Source organism: Belonocnema kinseyi, chromosome 2, assembly GCF_010883055.1.
Source record: "Belonocnema kinseyi isolate 2016_QV_RU_SX_M_011 chromosome 2, B_treatae_v1, whole genome shotgun sequence".
Classification (NCBI taxonomy): Eukaryota; Metazoa; Arthropoda; class Insecta; order Hymenoptera; family Cynipidae; genus Belonocnema; species Belonocnema kinseyi.
Window position 1 is genome coordinate 84,646,075 of NC_046658.1, and position 16,020 is coordinate 84,662,094.

General features: G+C 27.5%; 1 protein-coding gene across 2 annotated transcripts in view; it reads right to left on the bottom strand.

Annotated features, from left to right (window-relative positions):
- The window catches only part of LOC117168106 (protein N-terminal asparagine amidohydrolase), a 153,447-nt gene that overhangs the window by 76,200 nt on the left and 61,227 nt on the right, over positions 1-16,020 (bottom strand). For both annotated transcript variants that reach the window (XM_033353491.1, XM_033353493.1), the window contains exon 2: positions 8,979-9,094. The gene's annotated coding sequence lies outside the window, so the exon portion shown is untranslated. The remainder of the gene's footprint in view (positions 1-8,978; positions 9,095-16,020) is intronic.

Here is a 16,020-nt window from a genome sequence, read left to right on the forward strand (position 1 = left end):
AATGAGAACGGGATATTATCATTCTCGTTATCTTTTAAAAAATCTATCCAATACAAACTGATAATCCTTAATTTGTTTATAAAATTAATTATAAAACAAATAAATATTATTAATTTATAACAGACGAATTTGAAAGTAATTTATCATTTATTCTGTTCCATAAAACGAAACTTATTTGTTGAAACCTCACGAATATCGCCTTGGCGAGATAACATTGGATCAACAAAAATATTTTCATTTAAAACTATGTTTAGAGCATGACAAGAGATTTCTGCCCCAGGATTCTATGCTCTATATTATCTCTACCGACGCATCATTTGTTCGAAAAATGTTTTTATACATTTATTTGTTGTCGAAAACCTTGTCAATTTTGTTTAAAAAAAAGTTTTGCGACATATTTAGACATTTTAAACTAAAGTAACCGACTAGAGTATTTTTAATCTTGAACAAGCACTTTCATTTAATTAATTTGTTTGTACCAAAATAAAAAATTGTATTTCAATGTTCTAAATCACTGCTATTTTCAAGGAATATGAATGGTGCCAACAAAATGAGAAGGTTGACTTTCTAAAATAAAAGCAGAAACAAAAGTGGAAACAAAACAAAATTTATTTTCTTTTTCAATAAAAAGACAAATAATAAATTGTTTTAAAAACCAGCTTATGCACAGTTCTCTTTAAAATTTAGTCTTCTTAAACAAAAAAACCGTTCAAAAACCTGATAAAATCATGAGGCGTTACGATGATAACACTTAATAAACTCAAGTTGTAAGATTTCAGTGTTTCAACAATATTTCTTGAGTAACTCATTTTTCATTGAGGACATAAAACACTCACGGGATCCGAAATCGAATTGGGAAACATTTTAATGCATAAACAAATGCTTCCGTGAATACATTTCAATGTGTTAAAACATTAAAGCGGTATTTATAGCTGATTAAATTCACTCCTAAAATAGCAATAAGAATATCAATTTAGAAAGGATAAAATGAATGTGCAATTAAAATCTGTTCAATGAGAATAGTATTACTAAGTAATAAATACATCGTCAAGGCTTTATAAGAGTCTATAATATACATATAGGATATTAAAGTCGGCTAATTCTAAATCAAAGTAAAAAGCCTTTCTACATGAACAATTTACAGCCAATTAAATAAATTTTTTGTTGTGGCTGGATAGGTCGCTTAAATAAACATTGTGCGAGAAAATAGACGACGTTACATTCATATGCTCATAATTTCATGGAAATCTCGAAGACCTTAGCACCATATAGCTTTCCCTAATATTACAAACAAAATTGGTATAACAATCGTTTATTAAATCATAGAAAATACATATTTTTATTTATTTTCTGAAAAACACTATTTAACAGAAAACTGGACCATTCTTAGCATTAGTACAACATTTTTTTTATTTTAATGATAATATCTCTGATGGTTCAATGCTTGTCAAGACCATATAGTGACCATCGAATTGTTAAAGAAAATTAAATATTTTAGTATAACTCAATCATTTAAATTGAATTCTTCAAAATTTTAAAGCATTTCCATATATTTCAATAGTAAATTACAGAAGGTCTAAAATTCAAAAGTTTTTTTCCACTGAAATAGGTCTAAGAAAGCGAAAAAGTATGTTTTTGGAAGAAAACTCAATTCTGCAAAAACTGGATTTAGCAACGCTTAGTTTTCCCATCCTCGATATATGCATAATAGTTGAAAAATTCCTATTCCTGACAACTTTAATAATCGATCGGGAAATATCAAAGATCAAGCGACAATAAATGCCTTCATTCGTCCTGAAGGTCTTTAAAGAATTTTTTTTCGACGATTCACATTCCACAGGTCCTCAATCATCAATGAGACCCTGTCTTTCCTACCCGCTAAAATCCATCTTTCATAAAGCTTTTGCATTCCATTACGTGATTTCCTGTTCGCTCTCATTCTGTCACTCTGGACTTGCATTGCTGAGTTATCAGACTACTAATCCATTCGCGTCAACAGTTAATAAATCTCTAGAACTTTATTTTTCCCAAGACATGTCTGAATACTAATCTAAATCGGAGCTTTTCATTCGACCTTTGTAAAGCGTTTCTACAATCGCTTAAGCTTTTGTGACCGTCTCTAAAATGTCTAACTTGGAGAATTATCCTTTGAAACCAATCAGAAGTCGGAAAGAAATACGTCAAGGCGAAATATTTTTTTTCTTCAAAATCTTAAAAGCTAGGACTCAGAAGGGCCCAAGATAGTTTGTCCTATTACTGATTGGGCGCTAATCTGAAAAACAGGGAGTACCGAATGAGTTCTTTAACGCTGTTTTAGCCGGGCTTCTATCTAGAACTTCTAATGGGGTCCTAGCGGGAATACCCTTACGCGCCCGTCTTATAATCTTCATGCTATCCGGTACGTTCATCATTCACCTGTGATATAAATATCGGTAAAAACGATTTGTAAACAACAAAATAATATTTACCTTTATAATAATCTTTATTAAATCGTTTGAAATGTTTATATTTTGTCATTGCAAAATTTTTTACGAATATTTTCGAATATTAAGGTAAAATGAGTTTTCTTTGAAAATTTATCTTTAAAACCTTGCCTTTTCGCAATTTTGGAGATTTTAAGGTTATTCTGGTTCAAGTTTTTCAACTATTTTGCACTACTTTAAAGACAATGAGAAAAATGTAAAAAGAATTTAAAATGTTGAAGCCATTTCAATTTTTTTTTAATGAAACATAATTTTCTCAAAACCGCTACCTTATTGAACGTTAAAGTTTTCAGGAGTGACAAGTTACTTCTAAAGTTAAGCCAGTTAAAATTTATGGTGGAGTTATATAGATTAGTACCTATTATTCCTAAACAATTTGAGAAAGAAGGTCCTTTTTTTAAAGAAATTTCTTTCTTCTTTTTTTAAACTCCGAATAATTTTACTAGCTTTTACTTTGCTTTATTTGTATTTTAAAACAGTGGAAAAGCTTGATAAACGGATATAAGAATAAAATTCATACGTTGAAAATTACAAAATTGGCACTAAATTATTCAAAGTACTTTTCAGTTTTATAAATTTTTAGTTTAAATAAATCAACTAAAATTGTTTTTAAATTAAAAATGTTAAAAAATAAACTGAGAAACTTATTTCAAGTACAGAATAACAAAACGAAGTAATTTAATAAATCTCAATTTTAATTTTAATCTAAATTACATATACATAATACTTGCATAAATCTTGGCTCGATTTATACTCGGATGAATACTATTTTACTAAATTTAATTAATTTGAATTTTCTGTTCAAATAAATAAATATTTAACAAAACAGTTAAATTCTTAACCTTCAAAAATATATTCTTAATAAAAAAAGGAATAGTTGATATTTAAGCTAAATCGGATTGAATTGATACAAAAATAATGCATTTTAAACCCACAAAGGTTAATTTTAAACCAAGAAGATGAACTTTTTACAAAAGAAAACGAATTTTCTAAACCAAAAAGACGAATGTTCTGTAAAACAGGTGAATTTTCGACAAAAAAGTTCATTTGCCGTCAAACAGTTTACATTTTTAACCTAAGGAAGCAACTACAAACAAAATAGAATTATAAGTAAAATAAATTACTGACAAGAACATTAAACAAGGCTGGCATATTTAAAAATGACTTAATTTTTGCCCTAACCAATCTTTCATTTTCCTTAAGCATTAATATTCATGGACCAGAATTTTAATCTTATAGCATTATTGAGATAAAATCTTGTATAAACAGAATAAAACGGTTTCAAATTTTTTAAATTTACTATCTTTGACAGTTATTTAAAATACCTCATATAGAAATGCCCTGAATTTGCAAGATTTTTTCTCAAAATCCCTGACTTTTCCATGATTTCCAGGCTTTCCCTGACCTAAACTCAGTTAACAATGTTGTTTTATCAAACAAATTTTAGTTGGTTTAACCGTAAAATATAGTTATCATAGAGAAAACAAAATATTTGGTTGGTCCAACGAATTTTTGGTTGTTTTAACCAAATCTTTTGGTGGATGGAGCATGTAGTTGATAAAAAAAACTTGTTTGATTCAATAAAATATTGTGTTGAATCAAGCTAAATTTGTTCGATTCCACCAAAAGTTTTTGTTGTTTAAGAAAATTTTTTTCTGACTGTACGACCACCTTGAATCGAAGATATACAAGAGACTTCAAGGGTAATATAAAAGAAGACACTTGACCTTTTTTCTCAACTAGTGCAGATGTTTGAGTCGTAAAATTCGAATGATGGTATGTAGAGTAGGCACTGTAGGCTGTAGGAGTGTAGGGAACGAGAAACGGTCAGTTATAAAAAATGCAAAAAGTAATAATTTGTACGCAACGAGTAGACCAAAGGGTCGTGACAATCATTGGGTAATCTCGAAGATCGATTTTGGTTTCGAGCATTTGAAGCGTCTTCTGCGTGCGAAGACATTAAATTTATGTATTTTCCCTCGTCGAGGCAGCAAAGACGATAACGTGCATAATAAGCCAACAGATAACGGGTGGTGCCTAAGTTACGACAAAGCGATAAACAGTGACCGTACATAATGCGAAGGGTTGGACGAAGGGGGTGCCATGAAATTTTTATTTAGTAATAGACTCATTTAGGCAGTGTCGAGAGTTCGAAGTACTTTAGCCTAGGTATATACACCGGGTGACTTCAAAGATCAAAAGTGAAAATTTTGAGAACTAATATCTAACTAGTTTCGAGAAAAACGACTTTAAAGTTTTCGCTGCCGGTCTAATGGACTAGACAAATGTACACTCCAATTCGCATATTATAGCGACAGGTTCGGGGGTTGCCTCATACTGGCCATGTTACTAAATCGGTTCCCTCGAAACTTAAAGACAAGGCCGCCTCACCCGTTTCCAATTGGAATACATAATATTGCGCAATAGAATTGACAGAATACTCACATACTGCGGCCCTTCCGAGGAAATTTGAAGCTAGAATCGAAACTGTCACTTGCCCTGCCCCCCTTAGAAACTGAGTGGGCCAGCAATTCTAAGAAATACAAAACCGGAGCGGTTTCTATTGGATCTGGAGTGTATTTTTCAACTGGCCGAGTAGATCAGACTGTAGTGCGTCGGGTTTGTAGCCGCTAGGTAGCGGGCACGATTCTCCGTGCCTACACTTGTATCTTCTTTATTATTTAATTAAGTTTTTTTATTAGAATGCATAAGCATTTATATTTTAAAATAAGAGATAGAAATTGAATGAAATTGTATTCAATATACAAATTTTCGTTTATACTCTCATTATAAAATATGTGTAAAATTCTAAACAAAATAATAAAATTAATATAAAACACATTTCTTTGCTAAGAAAGCTCGAAAAAGCTATTTTTTCATTGACAGAAATAATTGAAAATATTTTTTTGCTTGATTTAAAACCAATTTAGCAATTTAGAAGGAAATTGAATGTTTAAATATATTTTAAACATTTTAGACATACTTAAAGACGAGGGGCTGGTCACTCAGAAATTCACTCAGAATTTTTAACAAAAAAGATAATTTTAAATCAAGAAAATTCCGACCAAGAATGAAATCGTTAAATTTTAAGTTAAAAATGTAATTTTCAACAAAAAACAAGACCGAATTCTCAACCATTTAATTTAACTAAAAAATCGAATGATTAACAAAATTATTAAATCCTTAAACAAACTCATGAATTACCAAGAAACAAGATAAATTTGTAACAAACAAATGAAGAACAGAGTAATTACATTTCCACATAAATAGTTTAATTTTTAACCCAAAACTTTAATTTTCTACCAAAGTAATTTAATTTTTAACCAAATACTTGAGTTTTCAAGCAAATATTTTAATGATATGCCCAATTGTTGAATTTAGAAGCCAAAAAGACATATTTTCTACAAAAACAGCTCAATTTTCAACAACAAAATATATTTGCGACCAAACCGTGGTATTTGAAATTAAAACGATGTATCCTTAACCAAAAAATGAAGTTCTTACAAAGTATTTCAACTTTGAATGGGGAGTCCAATTTTTGAAATTTCTAAAAATCAAAATGATAGATACATTATGGCGAAATTTTGTTTTTTAAATAATACCTGTGGTATAAAAATGTGTTCTCAGGGGTGGTTTTTTCTATATAATAATTTAATTAATCGCAATGTCACAAGAGGGAAAAGTGAGTCAAAAATCACTGAAACTAGAGTCACGCATTATGTAGATGCTGCCTTACAGGATTCTTTATTTTGAATTTAAAGAATTTATAAGCCAATCAAAATAGTTACGCAAAAGTTTTCTTGGCAGTTTAGATTCGAAAAAAATCAATTAGGCATTTCATCCAAAATAATCGGGTTTTGTTCGTCGCTGGAAAAACTTAGCCACTCGGTTTGAAGTTTTTAAAATGATGTTACTTTTCTCCCACCACTTCATACGGTATCTAGAATCGATAAAATCAGGATGGTTCATATATACCGTATAGCCATTTTGATACAAAAATAGTTGCGGTTTTTTTTCTCTTGGAAGATTATCGCCACCGACAATGCAGCTAGATATGTATCAGACCAGAATTCATGGCCAGCTTTCATGTCTTAATCGTGGAATACGTTGTTACGTCTACGTTTTTTACCGGTAGAAATCGAGAGATTAAGGTAGATTATATTAAAACTTTACATTTTATTTGTTGAAAGCTACTTTAATTATGTTTTAATTTGCTTGCCAACTCAGCGTTTCTACAGGTCAGGGAATTCCAAAAAGTCAGGGAAATTCTGGGAATTTAAAATTTATCAGGGAAAGTTAGAGAATTTCAGGACCCCCCCCCCCCCCCAATAAAATCATAGTAAAGTTTTATAAACTCAGTGAATGAACACACCAAAATTATGTTAATTAATTAAACGTGGAACGTTATTGAAATCATTCTTATGTTAGAAAAGAAAATGTCTTAATAACAAATAAGTCTTACAAATGTAAATTTCATAATTTTTGTGAATGCGAATTCACCTTGTGATTAAAATTTTTTATTATTTTGTCGAACGTTCAGCATTTTTGTTAATCTTTCTTGGTTGAAAATGCCATTTGTTGGTTGAAAATTTCTCTTATTTGGATTCAAAATAAATGCCATCTTTCATGGGTAAAAATTTAACTGTTAGATTGAAATTAATCTTCTTTGTTTGAGGACTCAACTACTGTTGAGACAATTCGTCTTTTTTGGTTCAAAATTCCACTATTTGGTTGAGTTTCTCGCTTTTTGGTAAAATGTTAATCATCTTGGTTAAAAGTCTATCTGTTTGGTTGAAAATTGAGCTATATTGGTAAAAATATATTTTATTTCATAGAAAAAATTTGTTTACTGAAATTTCAAAAATTCTATTTCAAGTTGAACATTTGTCTTTTTTCATTTATGACGTTAAATTGTGCCGATTACTTGGTGCAATAATTTTGAGAGAGAAGACAAAAAATCTACGTCGGCCCAAGTAATCGGCACAATTTAATATCCGAAATTAATACGAAATGTCATCTTTTTGGTTGGAAATTTATGTATTTCATTAAAAAATGTAACAATTCTCTTTTTTACTTATCTTTTAACTTGAAAATGTATGTATTTTGATGAAAATTTATCTTTCTGAGTAGTAAATTGATCTCTTTAGTTAAAACTTCCAATCCTTGGTTTAAACTTAATTTTCGTTGCTATTAAAAATTTATAATTTTAAGTAAAAATTCATGTTTAGGTTGAAAATTCGTTTCTTTTTTGTTAGAAATTAAACTGTAAAATTAAAAATGTAAGTACTATGGTATATTGTTTTGTTGAAAATTCATTTATTTTGTTTCAAACTCGTTAGTCAATTTAATATTAAATAATATTATTATTAAATAATAATTAATAAATAATAAATAATAATCAATTATTTTTGTAAAAAATACGTTTTCTTTTTTAGATTTCAGCAAGTCTTTATAAAATTAACTTTTCGTAATTAAAAATTTATCTCTTCGGGTTGCAAACTTAGTAGTTTTACAGAAAATTCGTCTTTTAGTCTTGAAAATTCTGCTTAAAATTTTTTTTTATTGATTGAAATATCTTTATCAGTTAAAACTTCAGCCCTTTTGTTGAAATTCCTCCTCTTAGTTTAAAAATTAATCTGTTCCGGTGATAAATGTGTTATTATTGTTATTTAAAAAAAATGTTGATATAAAAGTGCAACTCTTGTGTTGAAAAATAATCTTCTTTGGTTAAAGTTTAAAATACTTTGTTGAATATTCGTATTTTTTGGTTAATTTCATCTGTTTTTACTGTTACACTTTTTGTAATTGAGAATTTATTTTTTGATGAAAATTCATCTCTTTGGTTCAAAATTTAACTATTTTGTTGAAAGTTCCTTTTCATTTGGTTGAAAATGAATTATTTTCACAGAAAATTTAACCTTGATTAAAAATTTAGGAGAACATTAATTTTTTACGTCAAAAATTCATCTCATTGGTTGAAAATATAACTTTTTTACTAAATTTTTTAAAAATAATTTTATTTTTAAAATTTTATCCTTCTTAGTTGAAACTTCATTTATTTTGTTGAAAATTTTAATTTTCTTGGTAGAAAATTAATCTTCTTGATTAACAATTCAAATATTTGTGGATTTACTATTTTATTTAGTAACCATTTTTCTCAATCAGATCTTTAAAATGCCCCCCCCCACCCACCCACATATAACAAATAATTTAATGTTATCAAATCCCTCCTCTCCCGAAAAATCGTCTTACGTAATTTTTGGATAATCCCTTATACAATTTTGTATAAACGTGGTCACTAAATGCCTGTATAATAGATTTAGAAATAAACATTTTTATGCATTAACATTATTGATCTTTTGAGTGTAGTGTTGTTTTTATATGACGATCAGAAAAATTGAAAGAATTAGGCATTTTCGAAATTAGGATTTTGTAGCAATCTTGCAACTACTTTTATTTAAATGAAAAAGTAAACTAAAATTGATGATAACTCACCTCAAGTTGTTCTTTTACAAATGTTCAACAAAAATCACACGTTCCAGCCGCCATTCTCCTTATCAGTTCCTTTTGGGTATTTTGACTTTTGATCCTTCCTGTTTATCACGCGGCTTCTGCAATTAAAAAATAAGGCAGGTGTTAGGAACTTTTTTGAAAGGACATTACAAGTTCAATAAAATATGCTAATCGTATAGCGTTAACAAGTAATTAAACTTAAGTGTCACAACAGGCACAGATGACAAGACTCGAATTAATCTACAGCTGACGAAAAATCTGATGCTCTTTTTGATCTCAGGTGGATAAAGGCATCCTGTCGCCGTACAATCGATTCTTAAATTAGCTTCGTCTTAACCGCCATAAAAAGTTCGAAGAACCCATTAAATTTATTCAAAGACCGCGTATCTCGAAAATCTGCTTTTATCTTTTATCTTACATCTGAATAATTACGTCACATTAATCTTGTTTAAAACCCTTATCACGATTTTTTTAGATTCTTCTTAAGCTAAAAATCAGTATAGACATGTGGCTGAATCACTAAACCGTTTTATTTTTTTACGAACTACCAAACACTGGTTTTATATTTTGATAATTTTGATAATTCTTAATTAAAAGTAAATGATAGTTTCTGAATTTAATAAGAAATAATATATGTAATGTACCATATTGAATTAAAGATACAACGCTTAAAAGTGTAACACAATAGTTGAATTTTTTAGCTAAAAAGTATAATTTTCTATCAAAAGCGATGATTTTTCAACGAAAGGGTGAAGTTTTTAAGCTAAACAGTAGAAAATTAATTTTGAGCCAAAGAGTTGAATTTTCAACTTAAGTAGATGAAGTTTTTACCAAAAGATCGAATTCTTAAACAAAAAAGATTTAACTTACACCACAAACAGTTATCTTTTTCCCCGAATTGTTGAAGCTTAAAGCCAAAAAGACGCAATTTTCAGAATACAGTTAAATTTTCAACTAAGAAGAATGAGTTTTTAACGAAGAACTTTTCCAGAAAAGCAGATTAATTTTAAATCCAAGAGGACGAATTTTCTATCCAAAAAGTCGAATTTTCAACAACGCAGATGAATTGTAGACAAAGAAAATTTGACATTTTAACTAAATAGTTTACTTTTCTACAAAACATTTAAATTTTTAATAAAATAATTAAATTGTCAACAAAATAGTTTAATTTCCAATCAACAAAGATGAATTTACAACCAAATAGTTGAATCTTAAAGCAAAATTGCCGAATTTTCAACAAAAAGATGAATTTTTGACTAAACAGGATCAACTAGAAATGGAAAAGTTAAATTTTTAGTGAAGAAATTTAATTTTTTTTTTAAATATAACTATATAGTCAAACAAACTTTTTGACTGAAGTGATGAATCTTCAACCAAAGAGATTAATTTTTAGCAAAGTAGTTCATTTCTCAACCAAGTAGTTTAATTTTCAATAAAGAATTTTTAAACAAAAAAGGTCAGTTTTCTACTAAGAGATGCATTTTTTAACAAGAAAGAAGACTTATCCACCAAAAAGCTGAATTTTCAACCAAAGAAGATTTTTTGCTGAAAAGAAAAACAATTTCAACATAATTTTTGAATTTAAAAGCAAAAAGGCGTATGCTCTAAAAAAACATTTGAATTTGCTACCTAAAAAATGTCAATTTTTAACCAAGTTTTGAAATTTTATCAAATAGACTATCAAATTTCAACTTCAATCTTTAAATTAAAAAATGAATTTCTAATGATTTCAACTGTCAATTAAGTAGTTAGTGAAATGTTTGATCGAAAAGATTAATTTTTATACCTAAAATTGAACAGTTAATTTTCAGTTCAATAAAATACTTTAAAAAAAAAAGACTTTTTAACAAAATAGTTAAATATCTTCCACATACAAAATGAATTCAAAAAGAAGGAATTCAATAACGTTGTTGAATTTAGAATAAAATAATGAATTTTCAAATAAAAATTATAAAATTTTTAATCAATGGGTGAATATCTTAATTTTTAGCTAAATAAATTGATGTTTCACACAAAAAAACTATTTTTTAACCAAATAAGTCAATCTTGAATCAAAAAAATGTTTGACAAAGTACTTCAACCAAGTAGTTGAATTTGCAACTATAAATTAATGATCAATGTTCAATCGAAAATGCAATCGTTTAATTTTCAGTTTAAAAAAATTGTTTTCAACGAAAAATATACGACTTTTCAATCAAATAATTCGATCTACTATCAATTAGATGCATTTTGAACAAAGTAGCTCAACTTTCAATCAAGTTGTTGAATTTTCAACTAAAAAAGAAAAGATTTTTAAGCAAAAAATGTAATCTTCGAACAAAAATAATTGGATTTTCTTTTTTAGATGTGTTAATTCAGTTCGCATTTAAGCGATAACATGGTATAAAGGGAAAATAGGAGAAGTTTATTGAAGACAGGGAAAAAAAATTATTTTGTTTAAAATTTATTTATTGTTTAAAAACCGAACTGTTTTGTGGAACACTCAACTTAACACTCTACTGAACGAATTAATAAAATTTCAAATCGAATAGTAGAAATTTTAACTCAAAGAGATGAATTCTTGACCCCAAAAAATAAAAGTAGATTTTCCAGCAAAAACGAATGAACTTTAAACCCAAAAGAGTTTGATTTAATTACTAGGTTCTATCAATTCAGTTAGCATTTAAGTACAAAAAAGTGAAAAAGAAGAATTATCTTGAAATTAGAAGGAAAAAGAGAAATTCTTTTAGAAAAGGGAAAAGAGGGGAATAGGGTAAGGACTGTGAAGTATGTAGTTTTAGTTAACAGCGGAAGTCCTGTTGAGTAAATAAAATACTTTGACCACAAATTAGGTACAGCTGATGAACCGTACGTTTAAAAATTCAGGGGAAATTTGCATTAATTTCAATCGGGCCACTAAAATCACAGTTTTATGTTTATTAAGCACGAATTTTGAGTTCAAAGTACACCTGCATCTACTGTTTGTGATCTACCGGGTGCCCGGCACGCAAAGGAAAAATATTAGCATACAGTGGTTCGACGGGCCAACAAGACTTCTACATATTTATGGGGTACAACTTCCTCCGATTGTTTTTATCGACGTCCTCCTCGAGTGTCGATAACTTATTTTTGCCGTCTACCCGATACGTGTGCGTCAATCCAGCGGGAAGAAATTCTCTTGTCAGAAACCAAACAAATCACAATTTTTCCACTTCGTTATGTTGATTGCAATCCAAGAAGGAGAACGAGAATGTTATGATTAGCGACATTCAATTACGAGGAAAGTTGCGTCCGAAAAAATAAAATTAGATAAAATTGAGGGATACATAACTTACTGCAATCACTGTGATTCAATCAGAAAAAATATTTGTTTTTCGCGAAAAACTTTTTTAAATCCCCCCCCCCCCTTAACTCTATTTTTGCACAACTTACCATTTTTCTTTAAGAACAGGATGTTTCAAAATAAAATATTTATATTACCAACAAATGATTTTATCCGAAATTATTGCCGATTTATTCCAGAATAATAAAATATCCGTATAATGAAATTCCTGAATTGCAAAATTCCTAATAATAAAATTTCCGACAGTTTACAATAATACTGAATTTGAATATTCCCGAATTTAAACAATTACATTTTTTAATAAAAATTATTTATTTATTAAACATACAATAATGAAATTTGTCTATTCAAAGAATATTTTTAATGTTTAAAGTTTCTAAAATTATTGCTTGAATTGAAATAACAATATCTGAAAACAACTTTCATCAGAAACATATTTTTTTCAATTATTGTTATCTTAAATTCAAACAATATTTTAGAAACTTTAAACATTTAAAATATTTTTTTAGTACAAATATTTGTTAATTGTACTTTTATTAAATAAATACAGTCTTTAAAAAATGGTTTAATTGTTTAAATGTGGGAATTTTATCATTCGGTTTTAATATATCCGTGAATGGATTTCTGATGACCTAAGCATATCTAATTTGAAAACAAATTCTATAGTGGTATAAATCATTAAAAAATTATACAAAATTATCTCGATAATTCGTATCTCGTATTTTATGGCAGAAAATAATTTTTTCAACTGAATATTTGACTATTCTTTTTTGTGGAAATTTTGTTTTTATTTTTTCAATCAAAGAGATGAATTTTTTACGAAAAAGACCAATTTGTAACAAAAGACATAAATGTTCAAATAAAAAAAGATACATTTTAACGAAAAATTAAGGTAGTAATTTTCGGTTAAAAAAAATAATTCCACTAAAGAGATAAATCTCTAACTAGAATGATGGAATATTTAACTGAATTAGTTTAATTTTCAGTTTAAAATGCAATTTCTAACTACAAATTGAATTTTAAATGTAATTGTTAAATTTTCGATCAAAGAGATGAATTTTCAAAAAATGAAATTTAAACAAAAAGAAGTAAGCTCTTAACAAACAAGTTAATCTTTTGGCCAGTAGTTAGAATTTCAACCAAAAAGATCAATTTTAAACTATAAATTTATGTATCTTCAACTGATTTAGTTGTATTTTCAACTAAAGAAATTCATTTAATACCCAACCAAAAAAGCGAATTTTCAATAAAATAATCAAATCAAGTATCATAAACCTACTTTGACAAACGAAAAAAAATGTTTATTTAATTTTATATTACAATTTCAAATGAATACCGGTTTTTTATTTTTATTTATAGTAGGAAGCAGTCAAATGAAATGACATTTTGCCTATATTTTTATTCTTATTCATAAACAAAGTATGTACTTATCTCAAATATTAATGAACGAAAAAATGGTAATTTTCGACATTTACCATTTTGAAAATTTTCAAGGTTTTCGCGATTTAAGAAAGGCTTTAATTTTACACGCCGCCAGCAATTACAAAATTGGTTAATGTTTTAATACGCTCTCCTCCTCAAGCAAATTCTAAGTTATTTAAATTTCATTTAAATGCTTTAAATTTGAAAGTATTCTGGATTTAAATACTTTCTATTAAAAATGGTCGAATTTTAAGATGTATAAAATTTTTAATATTTTATTATTTATCGAGAACTGATTTCCAATTCCTATAGTTAAATTTTAAATTGTACAACGAAGAATACGTCAAACTTTTAATTCTCAAAATGTATAATTTTAGATTTTTAATTGTTTAGTTTTTAATCCATGAAAAGTAAATGTTTTTAAATTAACAGCTGAATGCTTCAACTTAAAATTGTACCGTAAAAAATTATAGATATTTTAAAACAATGTCTTTTAAACGTGTTAATTTTTAAAGACTTTCGAAGAAAAATTCCTAATCTCAATTTGCTGAAAACTGAATATTCAATTTTTAAATAGTTGGATTTTAAACGTTTCAATTAGTTCACTTCAATTCAATTTGAAAGTTATCTTGACAAGAAACAGTTTTACTCATACAACTTTATTAAAAAGATTATTCTAATATCGAATTATTAATTAAGTCGATTTTTATTAGCACTATCCTTGTACTTAATATATGTAATTGATCTTGGAATAATACCTTGATCATCAATTTATTCATGAAAGACAGTATAATAAATATTCATAATGAGTTTTTGAAGAAATTTATAAACGAAAATGGGAAAATTATGTACTCACAGTTTAATATTAGTCAGTTAATATAGTCAGTTTAATATTTTTTCATAATTAATGCAACTGGAAAACTCTGTCTAGTCACTGTGATCATAATCATTAAAACTGTAAAAAGTTGTTCAACGTCACGTGCGCTCTTTTTGCAAGATTTTCTATTAATGAAAAACGGGTTGGAACTTTTTTATAAATATATGATGTAATATAACTTTATTTGTAAAGTAATCTTTAAATCTCTCAAAAGAACAAAATAAGATGATCTTTTTAGAAAATAGGGGAATTAATTCTTTTAAATAAAATTGGTTCTAATATCGTATTAAATTCAAAATGAAACAACTTGAATGTCTAAGATTTTAAATCAAAATATATTGCATTTTCAAAAAAACAGTTGAATTTTCAATCAGAAAAGATTCTTTTTCTACTAAATGAGATGAATTTTCAACCTAAAAAGACGAGTTCTCGTCAACAAAAAACTAATTTTTAACCAAATAGTTGCATTAACAACCAAATAGTTGAACTGTCAAGGAAACGGTAGGCTTTTTAACAAAATAGTTGAAATTTAATCAAATAATTAAATTTTCAAGCCAAAAGGAACAATTTTGTAGCAGACAGTTGAATCTGCAACTAAAAAATTTATTCTCAAAGAAGAAAGACTAATTATTACTTAAAAGTTGTATTTTCAATTCAAAATTACAATTTTTTAACCACACAGTTAATTTTTACCACACAGTTAGATTTTCATAAAGATAGTTTAATTTTCAACCAAAAAGTTTAATTTTCTATCTAATTGTTCAATTTCCAAAGCAAAAGGATGAACTTTCTTCAACACAGTTCAGTTAAACTGAGTAGTTGATATTTTTGAACAAAAAAGATTAGTGATCAAAGAAACATGTAATGAATGGTATTTCCACCAAAAAACAATTTATTTGCAATAAAAAAAACAAGTCTAAACAGACAAAAAAGAAGAATTTGCAACAAAATAGTTGAATGCTCAACCAAAATCGATTAATTTTTTAATTAGACTCAATTTTTTAACCAAGTATTGAAATTTTTACATTTTGCAAAAAATCAATCAAATTTTTAACCGAATATAAAAATGGTTAACCAAATAAGGCACGTTCTCAGCTAAAAATATAATAGTAGCGTCTTAAATAAAAAATATTTGTATTTTCTTATTGACTTATTGTGTGAAGTTTGAAATATAAAGTTCATTTTCAAAATTATTAAATTACGTGGGTTAGCGTTCACAGATGATAAGGTTGTTATGGCAGAGTCTATCGAAGACTTACAGAATGTTGAATAAACTAGATGTAAGCATGAAGAGCATGGGGCTCAAAATTAACGCAAATAAAACAAAAACTATGGTGTTCGAAGGAAAGAGTGAGAAAACACTATGCCATATTTTATTAAATGATGAGAGAATTGAACAAGTT